This window comes from Patagioenas fasciata, chromosome 24 (assembly GCF_037038585.1).
Source record: "Patagioenas fasciata isolate bPatFas1 chromosome 24, bPatFas1.hap1, whole genome shotgun sequence".
In the NCBI taxonomy this organism is placed as follows: Eukaryota; Metazoa; Chordata; class Aves; order Columbiformes; family Columbidae; genus Patagioenas; species Patagioenas fasciata.
In genome coordinates, this window is record NC_092543.1 from 1,193,598 (window position 1) to 1,211,453 (window position 17,856).

Sequence of the window (17,856 nt, forward strand, 5' to 3'; positions counted from 1 at the left end):
ACACTGAACAGGCTCCCAGGGAGGGGTCACAGCCCCAACCTGACAGTGTTCAAGGAGAGACTGGACAACGTCCTCAGACACATGGGGTGAATTGTGGGGTGTCCTGTGCAGGGACAGGAGTTGGACTTGACAATCCTGATGGGTCCTTCCAAGTCAGGACATCCTATGGTTCTATGGTTCATACCACTGCCAGACAGCTACTGAGATGCAGACAGCTGCCCAGCAGGATGCAAATGTAAATCATGATGCAATTTCAGACATGACATTAGATAGCTCCTGGATATTAAGAGTTTGCTGGCACATGGTACAGCCTCAGGGCACTGGTTATCAGCACCTGTATATATTGCCCAGTGAGCGAGGTGTGCCCAGAATCATAGAATCATTTAGCTGGAGGAGACCATTGAGATCACTGAGTCCAACCATAACCTAAATCTAGTACTAAACCATGTTCCTCATCTATACATCTTCCAGGGATGGTGACTCCAGCACTGCCCTGGGCAGCCTGTTCCAATGCCCCACAGCCCTTTGGGGAAGAAATTGTTCCCCAGATCCAACCTCAGCCTCCCCTGGCGCAACTTGAGGCCGTTTCCTCTGCTCCTGGCGCTTGTTCCTGGGGAGCAGAGCCCGACCCCCCCTGGCTCCGAGCTCCTTTCAGGCAGTTCAGAGATCAGAAGGTCTCCCCTCAGCTCCTGTTCTCCAGCTGAACCCCCAGGCCCCTCAGCCGCTCCCATCACACTTGTGCTCCAGCCCCTCACCAGCTCCATTCCCTTCTCTCAACTTGCTCCAGCACCACAAGGGCTTTCTTGGTGTGAGGGGCCAAAAACTGCCCCCAGGACACTCAGCACAGCGTGCTCTCTGAAGCAGATGGAGGAACAGTCCAAGCAGAGCAGAGTGCAGGGTTGGAGACAGAACAGTGTGTTGTCCAGGGGTCAATGGGCTGCGCACATCCCCTCGTGGGTGTTCGTCCCACAGTGGTGCTGTCAGCGATGCTGCTCGTGAACAGGGACGGGGGTCACACAGCCAACTGTGGGTCACTCGTGAGTGAAAGGCAGGTTCCTCCACAGGGCTGCGAGTGGTCCAGCGGGGCCAGGAACAAGCTTGGAAGATTTTCTAAATAATCAAGAGAATAGGGAATAAGACTGGAAGCTGGACTCAAAGACAGCCCTGAGGAGGTCACAACCCTGAGGAGGGCATCAGTGACAACTCTGCTCAATTTTCTGAAGCTGAAGTGGGAGAAGAGCTGCTCTCCTGCTGCACCAGCACTGGAGGCAGGGAAGCGGATACTGCAAAGCTGCCTGGTCCAGCTCTGATTTGACAATTTGCACCATCTGAGTAATTATCTCCGTCTTCTCCCCTCCAAGGAAAGAGGGAACATGCCTGTACCACTGAAGGAAGCCAGCAGCCTCCTGCTCAGCCTCCAGGAACTCTGCATCTGCTGTGCAATGGTGGAGGGGAGGAAAAACAGTTTCTCAGCAGGGTTCAGGCACAACCAACAGTACAAAAACAGCCTGGGGCAACACTGGGGAAACTGCTGTAGCATTAAGGGAGCCTCCAAGAAAGCAATGCAGCAAGAGAACAGTCCTGCTTGGGGGAACACGGCAATATAGACAACCTTCTTCTGTGTAATGGAGGCTCTTCTTCAACGCTTTCCACACAGGAAAAATAGGATTTGGGATTTCATACCTTAGGAAGCTGTGCCCGTATATCTTCTGAGCCTATGAATATGCTCTCCAAGTGAGACCACGTACGCTGCACTTTGAACCAGAGAGAAATGACGGAATCTGTTGTGGACAGCTTCCTCTGCCATATGGACACTTCCTCCAAGAAGAAAGCAATACATTTGGATGTCATTAAATTCTGCAGCTGCACCTGGTTGTCTTCTAAAGTTTCTATGAGTTCCTCGTCTGACTTCAGCAACGGGATGTTCGTCCGGGGGTGAGGCTCATACTGAAACTCCATGGTGCTCCAAGTCATTTTTAGCTCCTTCAGGACTTTCTCCATACTCATTTCTCGTACCGCTTTGTCCACAATGCCACGAACCTCATCCTCAAAGTTATGGAGGTTGAGCTTCAGGAGGTCAGCCAGCGTGGTGTCCGAGTCCATCACAAACCTCACACCCGTCACCTGCATCAGCTGATTCCAGTGCCTTTCCCTAGTGGCGGGATTTTGAAGTTCTGCCACAGCTTTCAGGGCCGTCAGCATGTTCTTCACCTTGCTGTCCAGCCCAGTGAAAGCATCCCACGCCCCCACCTCCTTATCCAAATTCCGAATCTCTCTTGCAAACTTTTTACACTCCAGATCCATGTTTTCCACGTTAATATCCGCCCATTTGGTGGTCTGCCAGTCATCAAGGCAAGTGCCCACAAGGGAGATCATAGCCCAGAGCTCTTTGAGAAGACACAGCTCCTTTCGGCACTGCTTCAGTTGTTTATAGTCTGGCACTATGACTTCAAACAGACCAGCTGATTCATAAATCGAGGTCATGGCTGACTCCATTTGTTTAATCTCAATGTGCTTTGTATCCAGCAGTTGATAAGGCTTTTTGGGGTCAAACCTAGAAAGAAACGTTTATTCTTCATAAGTGATATTGTAACAACTTCTAAAGAAAACATAAAACAAATGGTGCCTCTGAGACACAAAGCAGACATGATACATCTATAGTACCCATTGATGGTGCAGCCACATGGCACTGCTGACAACCCCTTTAAGCAATATTGTGCACTCAGCATCCAGATTGAATCTCTTGCTAACACCTTACAGTGTTTGCAGGGACAAAACACCCAGGGCATAACAGATACAACACCGTGAGCAGGTAGGAAATGTATGCAAGGGTTCAAGAACACATCCTCAGGACACTCCGCGATGATCCCATGAAGCTTTTCTTCCTCAGGGCTTCTCTGATGTTATAATTTCACTGTACCTGAATGGTGCTTCTTTCCGAAATCGCTCTCTGAATCTGTGTTGCTCAACATCAAACGCCGCACAGCTCTTGCGCACAACTGTCATTTCGTTCGCCTGCAGAGGAGCCACACGCTGCTTCACAGCTATCGCCAGCTTCTTTATATTGTTCCATTTTTCTGGCAGCTCCTGCAAGCAAAATTTAAATGACGGTAGGCAGTATTTGCTATTTGATATAAGATGTGACTGATCTGTTTATGGACAATCACAGAACAGGAAAAGCAACAGATTCCATGCCTAAAACTGCAAGGAAGTTTTGTTGTGATGCAAAAGCTAAACACAATTTGGGAAAAAACTTATCAGTTATCCACAATTTTGAAGACGAATGAAGACTGAGACTTTAAAACTGACTGCTCTGATTGCAAAAACATGTTAAATAACTTCAGAAGAAGGGTCCCAGACCAGATCCTGGGCTCCCAGGATGGCTCGGTGGTTGAGAGAGCACAGTTCTCCTGACACCGAGCCCAGCGGGACCCAGAGCTGGCTGGAGGCAGGAGGGTGGGCTGAGGATGCAAGTTCATCAGATCGTCCGGCTTCCCAGAGCTAATTAAGAAACAGAGCCTGGGAAATTTCCAGCCAGCTCTTAGAGCAGAAGATATTATGCCAGAAGGACTTCTACAGAGCTTTCTGGGGCAAATCCCTCCAGCCTGCCTGTATAATATTAGTACTAAATAAGACAGTTTCTTTCTCAGGACTGCATCCAAGCTGCTGGTGCACAGCACTGCTAACAATCCACCCTTTGCACCTGGGATTTCATTTAGAAAGAGATTTGATTTCTTCTCTTCTCACTAGACTTCTCGAGCCAAATCCTCACCCCAGACAGTGACACCAGCCAGGGCTCTGCTGTCCTCAAGTCCCACAGCTTTGCTCTCCCACTTCCCCAGGTACTGTGCCAGCCTACAGGAAAGACTTTGGGCTTCTTTTCATCCCAGTGCACAGAGTTGAGAAGACTAATGGAGATGCACCAACACTATGCAAAGAAGCGAAATAACCTGGAGGCAGCAGAGGCGGCCAGAGCAGGGCCAGTCCCTCCTGAGGGGTCTCTTTCTGGCACTTCATGTTCCAGTCTCTGTAGAAATCACTATCCATGACCATAGCAGGGCACACATGGAGCTGCTTCCTTGTCCTTCTCATACAAACTATCAGCTCCAGCCCATCCATCTTCATGGCCATGGAGGGAGCGGTACCTGGAGGAACTTACTTTGGTTTTCCTACTGTGTACAGCAGTGAATGAATTATTCAACTATGTGTTGCTGTCACTTGCCAGAAAGAACGAAACTGTTTTGTTATCTCCTACATCTGAATGGCTGCCCTGCATACCTCATTTCTTCTGTCAGAAAAATAAATCAGTTGTTCAAATCTACACGCACAAACAGGCACCAAGCAAGCAGCTCTTGGGCAGAGGAATCAGCAGAGCTGGGTTCCCCATAGCACCATTTTTTATGCTGAACCGAAGCTGCTGTAGCAGCCAAAACATTCATTTAATGCAGCTCTTCTGTTTTTCAGGGTGTCTGTAGGAATCCAGTTATCTTTAGGACCCTTACCCGTGTCAGATTTGGTGATACAACCATCCGTGGATCACGGCTGCACCAGCAGAAAACTGGGGGATTGCTAAACCCCGCTCAGGTCCCATCCAAGCCTGCAGCAGAGGGAGGAACTTCTCCCCAAAAAGCTCTGCCTTAAACCTGGTGTCCTACACAGAGCCCTCTGCACACAACGCCCCGTGACTAAGGGGTATCCATCAGTACGCAGCCACACGCTCCTCCACCGTAACATGGTGACTGCTGCCAGTTCCCCAAGGCTGGCTGGGCATCCCACAGGCTTTTCCAACCTTCACCTCATGGTCCCCTGTCCAGAAATGAGAAGAATTCCCCAAAGAAAAATTGATTCATCAGGGCCAGATGTGGAAAGGTGCTGAAATACTTTCATAACGTGCTCCCAGTGATGTCCTTTGGGTCAAGCAGATTGGGTGTTATAGACCTAGTGGAGGACTGAAGTCCTATGAGAAGGCGACTCCTCTGCCAACATTATCCTTCCCATCTCCACAGTTGCCAAGAACTGGCTTATTTAAAAATAATTATAATTCAAACTAATTAACAGATGTATTTGAAAATGCATTAATTTTTTTCAAGAGTAATCGCTGAGAGTTGGAGCAGGCAATTCTATGTTTTTCATACATAACAAAAGGCTTAATCTCTGCTTTAAAAGAAAAATCTCAATATAACTCCAAAATTTAGAGCTATTAAGGCACATCCCACAATAGTAAAATACTATCCACTGAGGCCCTCTAATGACAGGGAGTGGGGCTTTAAATATTCCTGCAATGCTCTTAAGCTCATACTCTTTGACGCTGGCTACTTGGCAAACCGCCGTGTCCACCGCAGCTTTTCACCCACCTCCAGTTGCTTATAGACTTCCTCCGGCAGCTCTTGCTCATACGTCTTCAGCAGTTCGACGGTTTGCTTCAGGGGCTCGAACATGGCATCGGTGACACTGTGCCTTTCCTTAACGGCCAGGAGATGCCCCATGATCTCCACCAAACCATCATAATCGCCTTTTTCAACCTTTTTGCTCAAACCTTTGTCAGCAGTTTTTATGAACTCGTCCAGGTCAGACAAGCTGTAGAACACAAAACAGGAAAGCACCAAATGAGAGCAGTTCCTACCGGAATCATCCAGGCAGCTGGACTGGCACGGAGAGGGAAAGGCCTGGCTAACTCTGCCCATCACATGGCAACATGCTGAGGGCATCAGAACCACAGTTCATGCTCACAGGGATCCATAGATGTGGTACAGCTTCCTGTGAGGAACGGATAAATGGGTTGGGACTTCACAGGTTGGAGAAAAGGCATTTGAGGAGCACAAGTCTTACGAGGAGCAGCTGAGGGAGCTGGGGCTGTTCAGCCTGGAGAACAGGAGATGAGGGGAGACCTGATCTCTGCAACTGTCTGAAAGGAGGTTGGAGCATGGAGGGGGTTGGTCTCTTCTCTCAGGTAGCAAGTGATAAGATAAAATGGCCTCAAATTTCTCCAGGGGAGGTTCAGATTGGGTATTAGGAAAAAAATTATTCACAGAAATGGCTGTCGGGCCTTGGAACAGGCTGCCCTGGGCAGTGGTGGAGTCACCATCCCTGGAGGGGTTGGATAGACATATAGATGAGGTTCTCAGGGACATGGGGTAGTGCCAGAGTTAGGTTATGGTTGGACTCTGTGATCTTGATGGTCTCTTCCAACCAAACAGATTCTATGACTCTATCCTATGATTCTATAAGGGAGACCTGTGAGCTCGGGTCTGTGGTCTGAAGAGAGTGAATTTGAAAGGACAGTTTTCATGTCATCTCTTCCAATACAAGAATTCAACAAATGAACCTGGTAGGTTGTAAAGCTACAACAAACAGGGATTCTTCTTCGCACGCTGCCTTATTTCAGAGGGTAAGTCTCTGCTGCAGAAGGATGCAGATGTTAAAAATTCACAGCGGTTCAGAAAAGCAACCGAACATTTGTGGGAGAAAAAAAAATCCATCCAGGTCTTTAGATACAAAGGTACAACCCATGACTCTCAAAGTCCTCAGGTATGAATGGTTAGAGACAAGGAGACTATTTGGGGGAAGTTTCCCTACCTGCTTCTTGATCTCACCAGCTGCTGGACACTGTTAGCAGAGCTTGATGGGCTCCTGGATCTTTGGTCCTTTCCATTCTTCCCTTCTCAAAACGCTTACTTTTGAAGTGCCCGCTTAAATTCTGTGGATGCTGCTGCACCAAAACATAGCCCTAAACACTTCACCTATTAAAGACTAAACTGCTGAGTCAGGAGCTCTTAATAAGAACTCCTAAATGCCTGTTCTAACCTATGCAAAAACCTCTTTGCACAGGAATTATCGTGCTGAAAAGAACACAAGAGATCACAGCAGCCACCACACGCAGCAGCCTTCACTAGTACATATGTCTGTAAATATTTCTTCGTAAGCATCCAAGCCCTGTGGCATCCTTCAGCTGCTACTACTCAAATAAATCACCTAACACATCATCCTGCAGAGACCAGGCGGCTGAGCAGCTATTCAGAGCAGGGAACACATGTTAATTCAAAACTTACATCCAAAGCTCCTCCTTTTTGTAACCTTGAAACTGCCTCCCCATGACTGCTCATGCCAGGCAACCCAAATTACTTTTTTTACAAAGAGTGCACTCAAAAGAGCACTGCATTTAGAAACGGAGCAAGTATCTCATGGCATTAATGCAGCTTTACTGATGGCAAATTCAACAAAATAAGCATAGAGCCCTAGAAGAGATTAGATTAGTTGGACCAGGATGAACAGACAAACAGACATCCTGTCCAACACCACACAGTAGGTCGTAGGAGCATCAGCTCGCAGGATGTCGATGGTACCGAGTTCGTGGAACTGTTTGCACTTTACACACTCAGCTGGACCAGCTGCTCCCAGCAGAGACGAGGGGATGAAAGTTAGCAGAGATGCGATGGAGCTGGCAGGGGGTGTGTGCCCCCTCCTCTTGCTCCTGTATTAGCCTTTTGCTTATCAGTGTGAAATGATAAAGCCCAGCCAACACAAGAGAAACCCACTTTGGTTCTGGGAAGAAGAGGTAGAACGGTTCCTACCTGTGCATGACGTGGTCCATGAGATGCTGCTTGAACACCAAGCTCCACCGTTTAATCACATTCAGCAGAGACGCTTTGAAAGGCCGAGCATCAACTTTCATCCAACTCTGGAAAATGCTGATGGGCTCGATGCGATTCACCTCCTCATAGATCTTCTCGTAGGAGTCAATCTGCTCTCGGAACTGCTGCAGCGTGGGAGGTGACTCAGGGACCCCGTTCTCTGCATGGGCCTCGATTTCTGCCGCAGTGAGAATGTGCCCGTAGAGGAGGAACTGGCGGAAGAACTCCTTTCTGTCCTCCCCGTACAGGTAGGAGTAGTGGTCGAAGGCACTGCGGTAATCACAGCAGGCCGCCATCACGGCCTGCACACGCCCCATCAGCTCATGGCGCACGTCGGCCAGGTCAGCCATGTCCTCCATGTCAGCCTGGAGAGAAGAGGAGAGGAGCTCGCAGTGATGCGGGGGCAGCGTGGCACCTCCTCACTGCCACACAGCGTGAGGGAGCTCCACAGCCACGGACCTGGTAGTGGAGGAAGCCGCTGTGCTCAGCCAGCCTGGGCACCAGCGATGAGATCCAGTAGATGTCGTTGAGAAGACCTTCCACCATGTCGTAGAAGCCATCGTTTGTGCCAGGGTCCAAGGAGGGTTGAAATATCAAATCTGGGATCACCAAATCCAGCTGCACCTCAAACAGGGGAGGAAGCCCTGCTTTGGGATCTGGTAGGGAAGAACAGAGGTGCCAGGTTATTTTTGAAGGGGAGAAAAGTGATCTAGAGCCACCACTAACATCCCACCACAAGACACACACATGCCCCACAGGGACACCAGGCAGGTGGGACACCCACTCGCTGGGTCCAGTGACATTGTGTCTGCATACAACGCAGAGGGGAGGCTGCCAAACCAGCTGGTGTTCTGGTACCCACAGGAGATACTGGAGAACAGATGAGACACAAGTGATTTAAGGACCGGAAAAATGCTGTGGAGGGAAGCCTTAAAGAGACCAGGCTCTTCAGCTAATCAAAAGGGAGTCTGAGAGCTGAACAATTACAGCGCATAAGTACTTAAAGAGGAGAAAAACAACAGGAACCAAGAGGCTCTTTAATTTAGTGGAGAAAGGCATGAAAAAATAAAACACCAACTGGTTTCACAAATGTGAAATTATGTGCTTGTTTTTAACAAGATGGTGAGGAACTGGATGCAATTCTCCAGCTCAGTGTGCCTCCACATCCAGGAGGGAAGCGTTCTGAAGATGTGCTTTAGCTGGACACAGCTGCTCTCAGCAGAGTGACCCTCCGTGGCAGCCTTAGGCAGGAGCTCTGCTTTGGTGACCCCTCTCCTCACTCCTCAGTGATGGAGGTTTTTCTTTCATGTCTTTCATCCACAGAACCAACTCTTGAGACTCTCCACAAACGAAAGGTTGTGTCACCTTGATGCTTTGTGCATGGGAGGTCAGGAGATGGCTGATGCCCAAGAACAGACTTGGAATGATGCCTCAATTTTGTCTGTTCACAAATCCCAGCAAATGGTGCACAGTCAGCTCTGTCCCTTCCCTTGAGCAAGGCTTTGCTCCAGTGACCAGGGGACAGAGTTACCCTCTGAGTCTGGAGGCTCCTCCAGCACTTGCTGTAGACAATGCAAGAGGCAGAGTAGAAAGACCACCACAAGTCAAAGCACAAAACAGAAACTTCCTTTTGGTGAGACTGAAGATGGTATCACGGCCAGAGCTGAGGAACCAGCAGTTACCTGTGTTTTCGAGGAGGTACTTGAGTGAGCACTCAATGGCAGTGAAGAATCCATCCAGAACTATCTCATCCACGTAATCCACATAGGCCTTCCAGATGTCAGATGCTGGGTCTGCAAGTAAGAGGCTCTGGTTTTCCTGGAAGAAAAAGACGACACTTTGAAATACAGCGGGGCTGAGTCTGTCCTACAAGAGCTGCCCACAGCTGAGGACTCATGGCAATGAGCACGCAGGTACCAGCCCTGCGGGGGGTGAGAAACCAGACAGACGGATGTTGCTGCTGGTAGCATGGCCACAATTTTCTCCTTCTGTCAAGGGCTGCTTTGTCATCTGAAGCAACTCAAAATAATCACAAGGTAAAAATGGAGTGCGTGAGAGACTTAGCAGCCCTGCAACCTTCTCCTCCCTCTTCTCTGAGGCCAAAGGGCTCAAGGGTGCTTTGCAGACCTGGGCCAAAGGCTCATCCCAATGCATGAAGCCTCAGTCCTTGTGGCCTGTATAATGTTACCTTGGGTGGATGAGTCCTTCCAAGTGGACTGCTTACACCTCTGCCCTACAAATGGTCATCTCAAAACAAGAGAACTTTAAAATTCAGAAAAGGGTTTTTAAATAAACCAAGTGAAAATAGTTAAAGATTGGGATCAGAAGACAAAGGGTTGGCTTACAGCCTCCCTTCTCAGCTTATTGCGTTCCTTACCTCCAGGCAAGTTCACAGTCAGGAAATTCACGGTTTTCTAGGCCACAGAATGGCCCCATCCTTCTTGCGTCTCCTCTTCCACACCCACAAGACCAGCCTGGGTATCCATCCCCTGCACCTCCCAGGCTCTGCCGTGATCCTGTTCCGGCCTTGCTATGCCCTCTGAGGGCTCTTTCTCCTAAGCCTGCCAGGGGCTCTCAACACAGGCACGGGCTCAAAAAAAACGTAAGGTCCAGCTTGCAGACGCTGCCAGGGGTTCAAAGCTGGCTGTATTTCATCTCTGGGGACACAGGAGAGGGTGCCATTCCCAGTGGCATGGCAGCTTGGCACACATGAGATCACAGAATCATTCTGGTTGGAAGAGACCCTCAAGATCATCGAATCCAACCATAACCTAACTCCACCACTAACCCATGTCCCTAAGAACCCCATCTGTACATTTGTTAACACCTCCAGGGATGTGACTCCACCACTGCTCTGGGCAGCCTATTCCAAAGCTTCACAATCCTCTCTGTGAATTATTTTTTCCTAATATCCAATCTGAACTTTCCTTGGTGCAACTTGAGGCCACTTCCTCTCATCCTATCTCTTACTACTTGGGAGAAGAGACCAACCCCCTCCATGCTCCAACCTCCTTTCAGACAGTTGCAGAGAGCAAGAAGGTCTGGCCTCAGCCTCCTCAAGATAGAGTGGCATTGCCAATTGGGCTTGAGTCAACCCAGAGTTGCTGCTCCCCAACTTTACACATCAACGCTGAGTGATTAAACTGTTAACAGAGCAAGCCAGGGCTCTGGTGCCTTGCAGACTCACCTCCACATTTTGCTGACACAAGAGAAAGGGGAACTTCACAGGACTGAACACTATGGGAATGCCCATTTGAAAGCACCACCCCCTCTTCACCGTCCCATGCCCTTGTATTTGACAATGCCCCCTTGTCACTGGTGTTCTACTGAACCTTTACTCCAGAGGCCTCATCCTGGTGCAAAAGGGCAATGCAAGCCAGCATCTCACTGTCCTGCCTGTGCTTGTGGGTGCACGTACCCAAACTCTCTGTGCTCTTCTCTCAGCAGCCTCAAGACTCACCTGCTCAAAAGAAGACCTGAACACCCAAGGGAAACACAGCAGACCAGCTCTTGGCCCCTTTGCTGCTGTTCCTCCAGGTTTGACCAGCACAGCAGGACAGAGGCATGGGGACATCCTATTTTGGGCCACGGTGCCTTTCCCTCCCCAGGACCTTCATGCTGCTTTGCAGTTGGTCCTGCCCTGTGAGCCACCAGAGCAGCGGTGCCAGCCCTTCTGCCTTGGCCACAGCCCCATGTTCTCTCCGGTCAATTTAGGAAGTGTTCCCATCTTTTGGGTGTAGCTGGAGGTGGTTGAGCCTGTCACAGCTGTAGCAGCAGGACAACGTGGGCATAGTAAAATCCTCGCCGTGGGTTCAGAGGGTACAGAAGTGGGTCAGAAGCCCAAGGCTGAGTGCAGACAGTGAAGTAAGGTGAGCAACAAGGGCTCAGTGTCCCAGAGAGGGTCAGCCCAGTCTCTCCAGAGTCCAAGGCCAGATGGTGACCCTCAGGAGTGGGCTGGACCTAAAATCCATCTGCCTTCCAGCCAAGGTGCTGTCCCTGACACGCTAAAACCTCTGGGCAGGTGAGGCGCAGAGATTTGGGCTTTCTCCTGCTCTGTAAAGAGGACTCTCAGCTCTGGCAAAGCCACTGGAAAAAACCCAGGGTTCAGACAGCAGCTTTTTTCTTGTTACTCAGCTTCTCCCTGGACTGACAGCGTCACCTCCTGCTCCCACAGAGGAACAACAAGCCTAAAGCAGAAAGGTCAGCCACAGCCAGCTGCCTCTCCATTTTAAGGTGAATATTTCGGAGGAGTTTTTCCTCTGAGCAGGATCCCAAAGCCTGATGCACGACTCCCCTCTAGTGGCTTCACAAGAACCAGGACTGGGAGCCAGACTGGGCTGCATCGGCTCCCACTCCTGCTCCAAACTCGGTGCCTGGTCAGCAGCCCCGCACACTCAGCTGTACCAGCTCACCCATCAAAGTATTCCTTAATCAACAACAGGTAAGTTTTTCAAATGAGTTAAGGGAGTTAATTTTAAGGTGAAGCAGCTCTGGACATTTTCACCAGAGCGGAGAGACACCCAGAGCCTATGAAGAGTCAACAAACCCCTGGAGAAGGTCCCCCCTCACCTTCACCAGCAGATGAATCCTCTGCCCTGACTCTCGGACAAGGCTGTAACGCCGTTCCAGGCGGTCCTGACAGTCCTCCAGGCTCAGCAGCGATTCTCTTTTACAATCTCTTCTCACAAATATGGGCGACGCCCACGATCCCACGATGGTCTGGATCTCCTCAACATTGTTTTTGGCTTTCTGTATCCTCTGCTCGAGGTCATGGACATCATCCATCACCATGGAGATGTGATCCCAGACACCTGGTAAAAAATGAGATGATTGACTACTTTTTTTCAGAGCTGCATGGCCAAGCTCTTGTGCACTCTCCGTAAGACTTTTCCCCCACGGTTTCATGTATTTCTCACCCATCATTAACACAAGAGACTTACCACCTCAACCAAAAGAGTCACTTCTAGCTCCCTCCTACCCCAACAATCCATGGTACAGCTGCAGCCTCTGTTTTCTGCCAGGAGCACCAGCACCGTGGGGACGTCCGACACTTCCCCCTTTCCCGTACCCAGATTTAATCTGCTACCAGAGAGAGAACAAGGACAACAGGCTGAGTGTTCCTGCCACTGTCACCAGAGCAGGGACCCACAGCCCCACAAACACAGGCTGTGACAGCCCAAGGTACCAGCGAGGGCTGCATTTAGATTCAGGGAACTTCATCTGCAGGAAAGTCCCTTCATCTTTGTTGTGCAATGGAGAAAGAGTTTTTCAGCATGAGGAATTCTGCTTTGCAAGTTCCCAAGGGAGGACACTTGTTCCTGTTCATACCACAAGCCTGATGACAGAAATATATATTCCAACAGCGAGCAGTTTGCTTTCACCAAGAGGAAACAAATTGTCTTCCTCCATTCTGCTTTGCAGTTAAAACTGATCAAGCAAGAACACTGGTTAAATCATCCCAAAGTCACGGTGCACAAACCTCACCACTAACCACAGTATTTCATCTGGCTGGAAAGGATAACGAGGTGGCCCTGGCCCCCACCAGGAGAAGTCTGTCCCAAGCCAGATGGCTGGGCCAAGGGGTCCCAGTCCCTGCACAACTCAGGGAGAAAGCAGTGCCTTGGGGACACAGGGACATGACCACACAGTGGGTCACTTGGGCTGGCACGGGCAGGGAGCAGACTCTTCAACCCCAGCCTTGCCAGCTCTCACAAACCCCAATCTTGCCGTTTCCTCAGCATCACTGCTTACAGGGCAGCCTCTCTTCCCCAAAAGCCCAGAGGGAAGCTGAAGGGATCAGGATCCTGTCCCCAGCCCAAGCAGATCAAGGTAAGATGGGAAGGAGCAGGCAGGCTGGGGGCTGCCCTTTGTCTCCCCAGTGCTGGCTCTGCTGGAGAGTCCCCTGCCCTGCTGTGAACTGTCACTGGGAACCAGGTGATGGAGGCTGGGGACATGGGAGGAATCTGATGAGACCCAAGTGAGCAGGTTAACCATGAGCAATGTGCCCTGTGGCCAAGAAGGTTGATGGTACCTGGGCTGCGTGAGTAGGAGTGTGGCCAGCAGGTCGAGGGAGGTGAATCCTCCCCCTCTGCTCTGCACTCGTGAGGCCCCATCTGAGTGGTGTGTCCAGTTCTGGGCACCCCAGTTTAAGAAGGACAAGGAATTACTGGGGAGAGCCCAGCGGTGGCTACCAAGATGCTGAGGGGTCTAGAGCATTTTTCTTCTGAGGAAAGGCTGAGAGAGCTGGGGCTGTTGAGCTGGAGAAGAGAAGCTGAGAGGGATCTGATCAATGGGATCAATATCTCAGGGTGGCTGTCAGAGGATGGACCAGACTCTGTTCAGTGGTGCCCAGCACCAGGGTGAGGGGCAACGGGTACAGACTGAAACACAGGAGGCTCCATCTGAACATGAGCAGAAACTTGTTTGCTGGGAGGTGCCAGAGCCTGGCCCAGGCTGCCCAGAGCGGGTGTGGAGTCTCCTTCTCTGAGACATTGAAACCCGCCTGGACCCACCTGTGTGATCTGCTCTGTGACCCTGCGTGAGCAGGGGGGTTGGACTGGGAGATCTCCAGAGGTCTCTTCAGCCCTCACCAGTCTGGGATTCTGTGAAATCCTGTACGGCCTCTTTTGCCCTAACACAGAGCTAGCTCACCCTCCATCTTCCAGTTGAGTGTTTCTTCTGCCTTCTTCAGCTTCAAGTTAATATCCCACAGCTGCTCCTGTATGAGAGGGTATTCGACCTCCAGGACTGTCTTCAGGACCTTGTTGTATCTGTTCACCATCAGCTCCAAGTTGGCCGCCAGCTGCCGGTATGACTCCTTGGAGGAATAGATTTCTGCTGCCGTGGGTGGGATGGCTCCCAGCCGGCTGCCAGACAGGTAGCTCAGCTCCCTCAGCACCGACACCAGCTGCAGAAACAAGGCAGAGAGCTGAATGTGAGACAATCCTCCCCATTCACCTGGTAGACACCCTCCCGTCAATTCTGGGGATCTTAGGGGGTTCCTGCTGTTTTATTCACAAAGCAGCACGCTCTGAGAAGGGCCTGGACACCTCCTAGTCCAGACCATCTCCCTCCCATTGATCTTTGCCTCCGATTTGCTTCCCAATCAAAGACATATAGCTCTGTTAACTACCCAGCCAGCAAACCCTGTGCAGCCTCTAAAAGCCATGATGATCTCTGGTCTTCTCAGCTATCCTCATCAATACAGTCTTTCAGCAATACTGTGCCTGCAGGAGGAGGCACAACCAAAAGCATCTTTGAGTTGTGATGGAACGGGATTGAGTGGGTTATTAAACTATAAACCCAAGTAGAAGTGAGTCCCTGCAACAAACGGAGCAGCAAGGTCTTCCAACGCAATATATCACTTCTAAGACAAAAAAAAAAAAAATCTTTGCTCAGTTTAGTGGCTTGTGAGAGGGAAAATGCTCCTGAAACTGCACATTTTGGCTGGGTGACAGAAATTCAGTATATTGTATGGGCAATGGCAGGGGTGAGGAGTATCTACAATACTAAAGTGACTATGTCCACAATGACAAGAAGAGGAAAGAAAGACGGAGCGCAGAAGGGTGAAGGGAGCAGTTTGAGGAGGTGGATGGAAGAGGATGGGATGGGAGGAAGGGAAAAGCAGGGGATTGAGGGAGCAGGAGGCCAAGTGAGATAGAACCAAACTCCCCTCCCTTTTATGCACTGGAATGTCTGAGACATCCCCACCATGGTGTCAAGGATGTCTTACCCTCTTTCCCTCTCCTCCATGGAAGGTGAGCTCTGGAAGATTCTTTAATGTTGAAGGGTTGCAAATACATCCTCCCTTTAGGCAAAATGAGGTGCTCCTATCTGCTCTGAAGGGCATGAAGGGGCTGCTAAGCAGGCACCTGAGGACATGAGGCAGTCCTCAGTACGGAAAGCTGAGAGCAGCGCAGAAGCACTCAGAGACTGGAGCTGAGAACATGCTCAGCACATCACAGGCTCCAAACCCTGGCACCAGGGTGAAGGGTGGAAAACATCCCCTGGGGCCATTTGCTTCCCACCTTAGCAAGGAGATTCCAAGGAGCTGGACAAATCCTTTGTCTGAGAGCCAAGCTGGAATGAGCTCTGGAACCTCAACACTTTTCTCTAACAGCAGCAAGTCCCAGGGAAAGGGGGAAGTGTTTGATGTTTTCCCAGGCCCCTGAGATTCAGCACCTCCGCAGCAAATGGCATTTCACATTTGAGAGGCCCCAGCTCTCATCAGGCCCCAGCACCTTTGAATCCACCTCTGCACTCTGCTGGCTTGGACCCTGCCTCTGCTTTGGGCAGGGGGATGGCCAGGCCTCCCTGTGCTGGAGAGGGCAGCCCTAGGGAACAGAGACCTACTGGAAGCCTCCTGCACCACAATTAAGGAAATCCAACAGCCACAACACTGAAGTAACAAAACAAACCTTTCCTGGGATTTTTATACCCTTTCAGGAAGCTCAGATTTCAGGTAAACATAACACGAACCCACGTCTGTAGGATGATGCTCCTACGCTCCCCACACCAGCGTCAAACCAACCTGCTCTGGAGATGTTGACACCAGTTAACATCTGGCTACTCACAGACTTTCTGGCTTTAATTACAATCTGCGCTGCTTAACCTGTAATCCTGATATTTTACCAGGAGACAGAGCCCACAAAGGGGATGGTTAATTCATGTCACCCATAACAGATGCTCCAGGGACCTCAGCAGAACAGATCTAGTAGCGATCCCACCAGACTTGCCATGCACGGTGGGGCACAGCTTGGAGACGTGCCCTCCAGCAGACAGGAAAGCTAGTTCTTACCTGGGGATCAAAATTAACTGTGATCAGTTTGGTTTCTGGATCTCGCCGGATAAGCGGTTGAGTAAGGTTGTACTGTGATTTTTCAGAGACTGTCTGGGACCAGTCTGCATAGAGCTTCTCCTGATACCTGCCGAAAAACAAACAAACAAATTAAAACATCCACCACGTAGCTGCCAAGCCCGCACACCAAGACATATAACCAAATAAAAGCCAAGTCCACTTCTGAGGGCTGAAGAACATCAAGGAATATTTAAAACCCACCCACACCACCTCCATAAAGATCTTGGCTTCAAAGACAAACACCTGAAAACCAGTGACAGCATCAAGTCAGGAAAACAAAGATCCCCCAAGTACCATTCTTAGCAGAGGATTCAAATTTGGGGACAAACATTCAAAAGCTCAGAGCAATCAGTTCAGTTTTAGCATCAAACATTAAGATATTAAGTGAGGTGCAACGAATCCCACTCCCACTTGTGGAATACACACATTACAGCCACGGTAAGTACACTGTGAATGGGCACAAGTGGATTGAGACTTCTGGTCAGCTCAGGTTTTCTACCACAGCATCTCCTACATCCAAAAGAATCTCGTTCCAACATTTCTGCTGGGCTGCACAGCCCCTGTCCCTCCCATGCAAACTTCTCATTTCAAGATATCACAGAAAGACTGTGGTGTGTAGCAAAGGATTCCTCCTCCTCTCTCATCACAAAATTCCTTCTGGCTTAGAAAGAGACATTCTCAGGCCCTGGGCTTGCAAATGTGCTGAAAGGTGGTTTAGAGAAGGAGAAGGAAATGGCCTCAAGTTGCACCAGGGGAGGTTCAGACTGGATATTAGGAAACATTTCTTCCCCAAAGGGCTGTCGGGCATTGGAACAGGCTGCGAGGGCAGTGGTGGAGTCATCATCCCTGGAGGGGTGGACAGACGTGGAGACGAGGTTCTCAGGGACACGGGGCAGTGCCAGGGTTGTGTTAATGGATGGACATGAGGGTCTCTTCCAACCAAAACAATTCTATGATTCTATAAGGTTTGGCTTTTTTTCATATAGTTACAGTCATGCCTGAGCCACCACTTACCTGTCGAGCAGCTGGATCATTTCTTCATACTTCTCTATCACCCTTCTTCCTTCAGCAGAGTCCAAGCAGCTGGTGGCACAACAGACAAGCTCAGCGTTACATTCAGCCCTGTGAGGCTGCAGTCTCTATTTACCCCTTCCCAAAACCACCCACCACCTTGCAGGCAGAGCCTGGCTGGGGATCTTACATTCCAACCCCACCATATCGCCCAAAACCATTTCACTGCACAAAAGCTCTCCAAGCCCCAGTGCGCCCTTTTGCGGGTGTTTGCATGGCAACTGGCAAATGAGAACCACGTCCTGGGGGAAGAACAAGGGCCCAGAGCTGCTGGAGGAACACTGGTCTCCGTAACAT

General features: G+C 50.1%; 1 pseudogene; it reads right to left on the reverse strand.

Annotated features, from left to right (window-relative positions):
- The window catches only part of LOC136115783 (dynein axonemal heavy chain 9-like), a 116,044-nt pseudogene that overhangs the window by 80,658 nt on the left and 17,530 nt on the right, over positions 1 to 17,856 (reverse strand).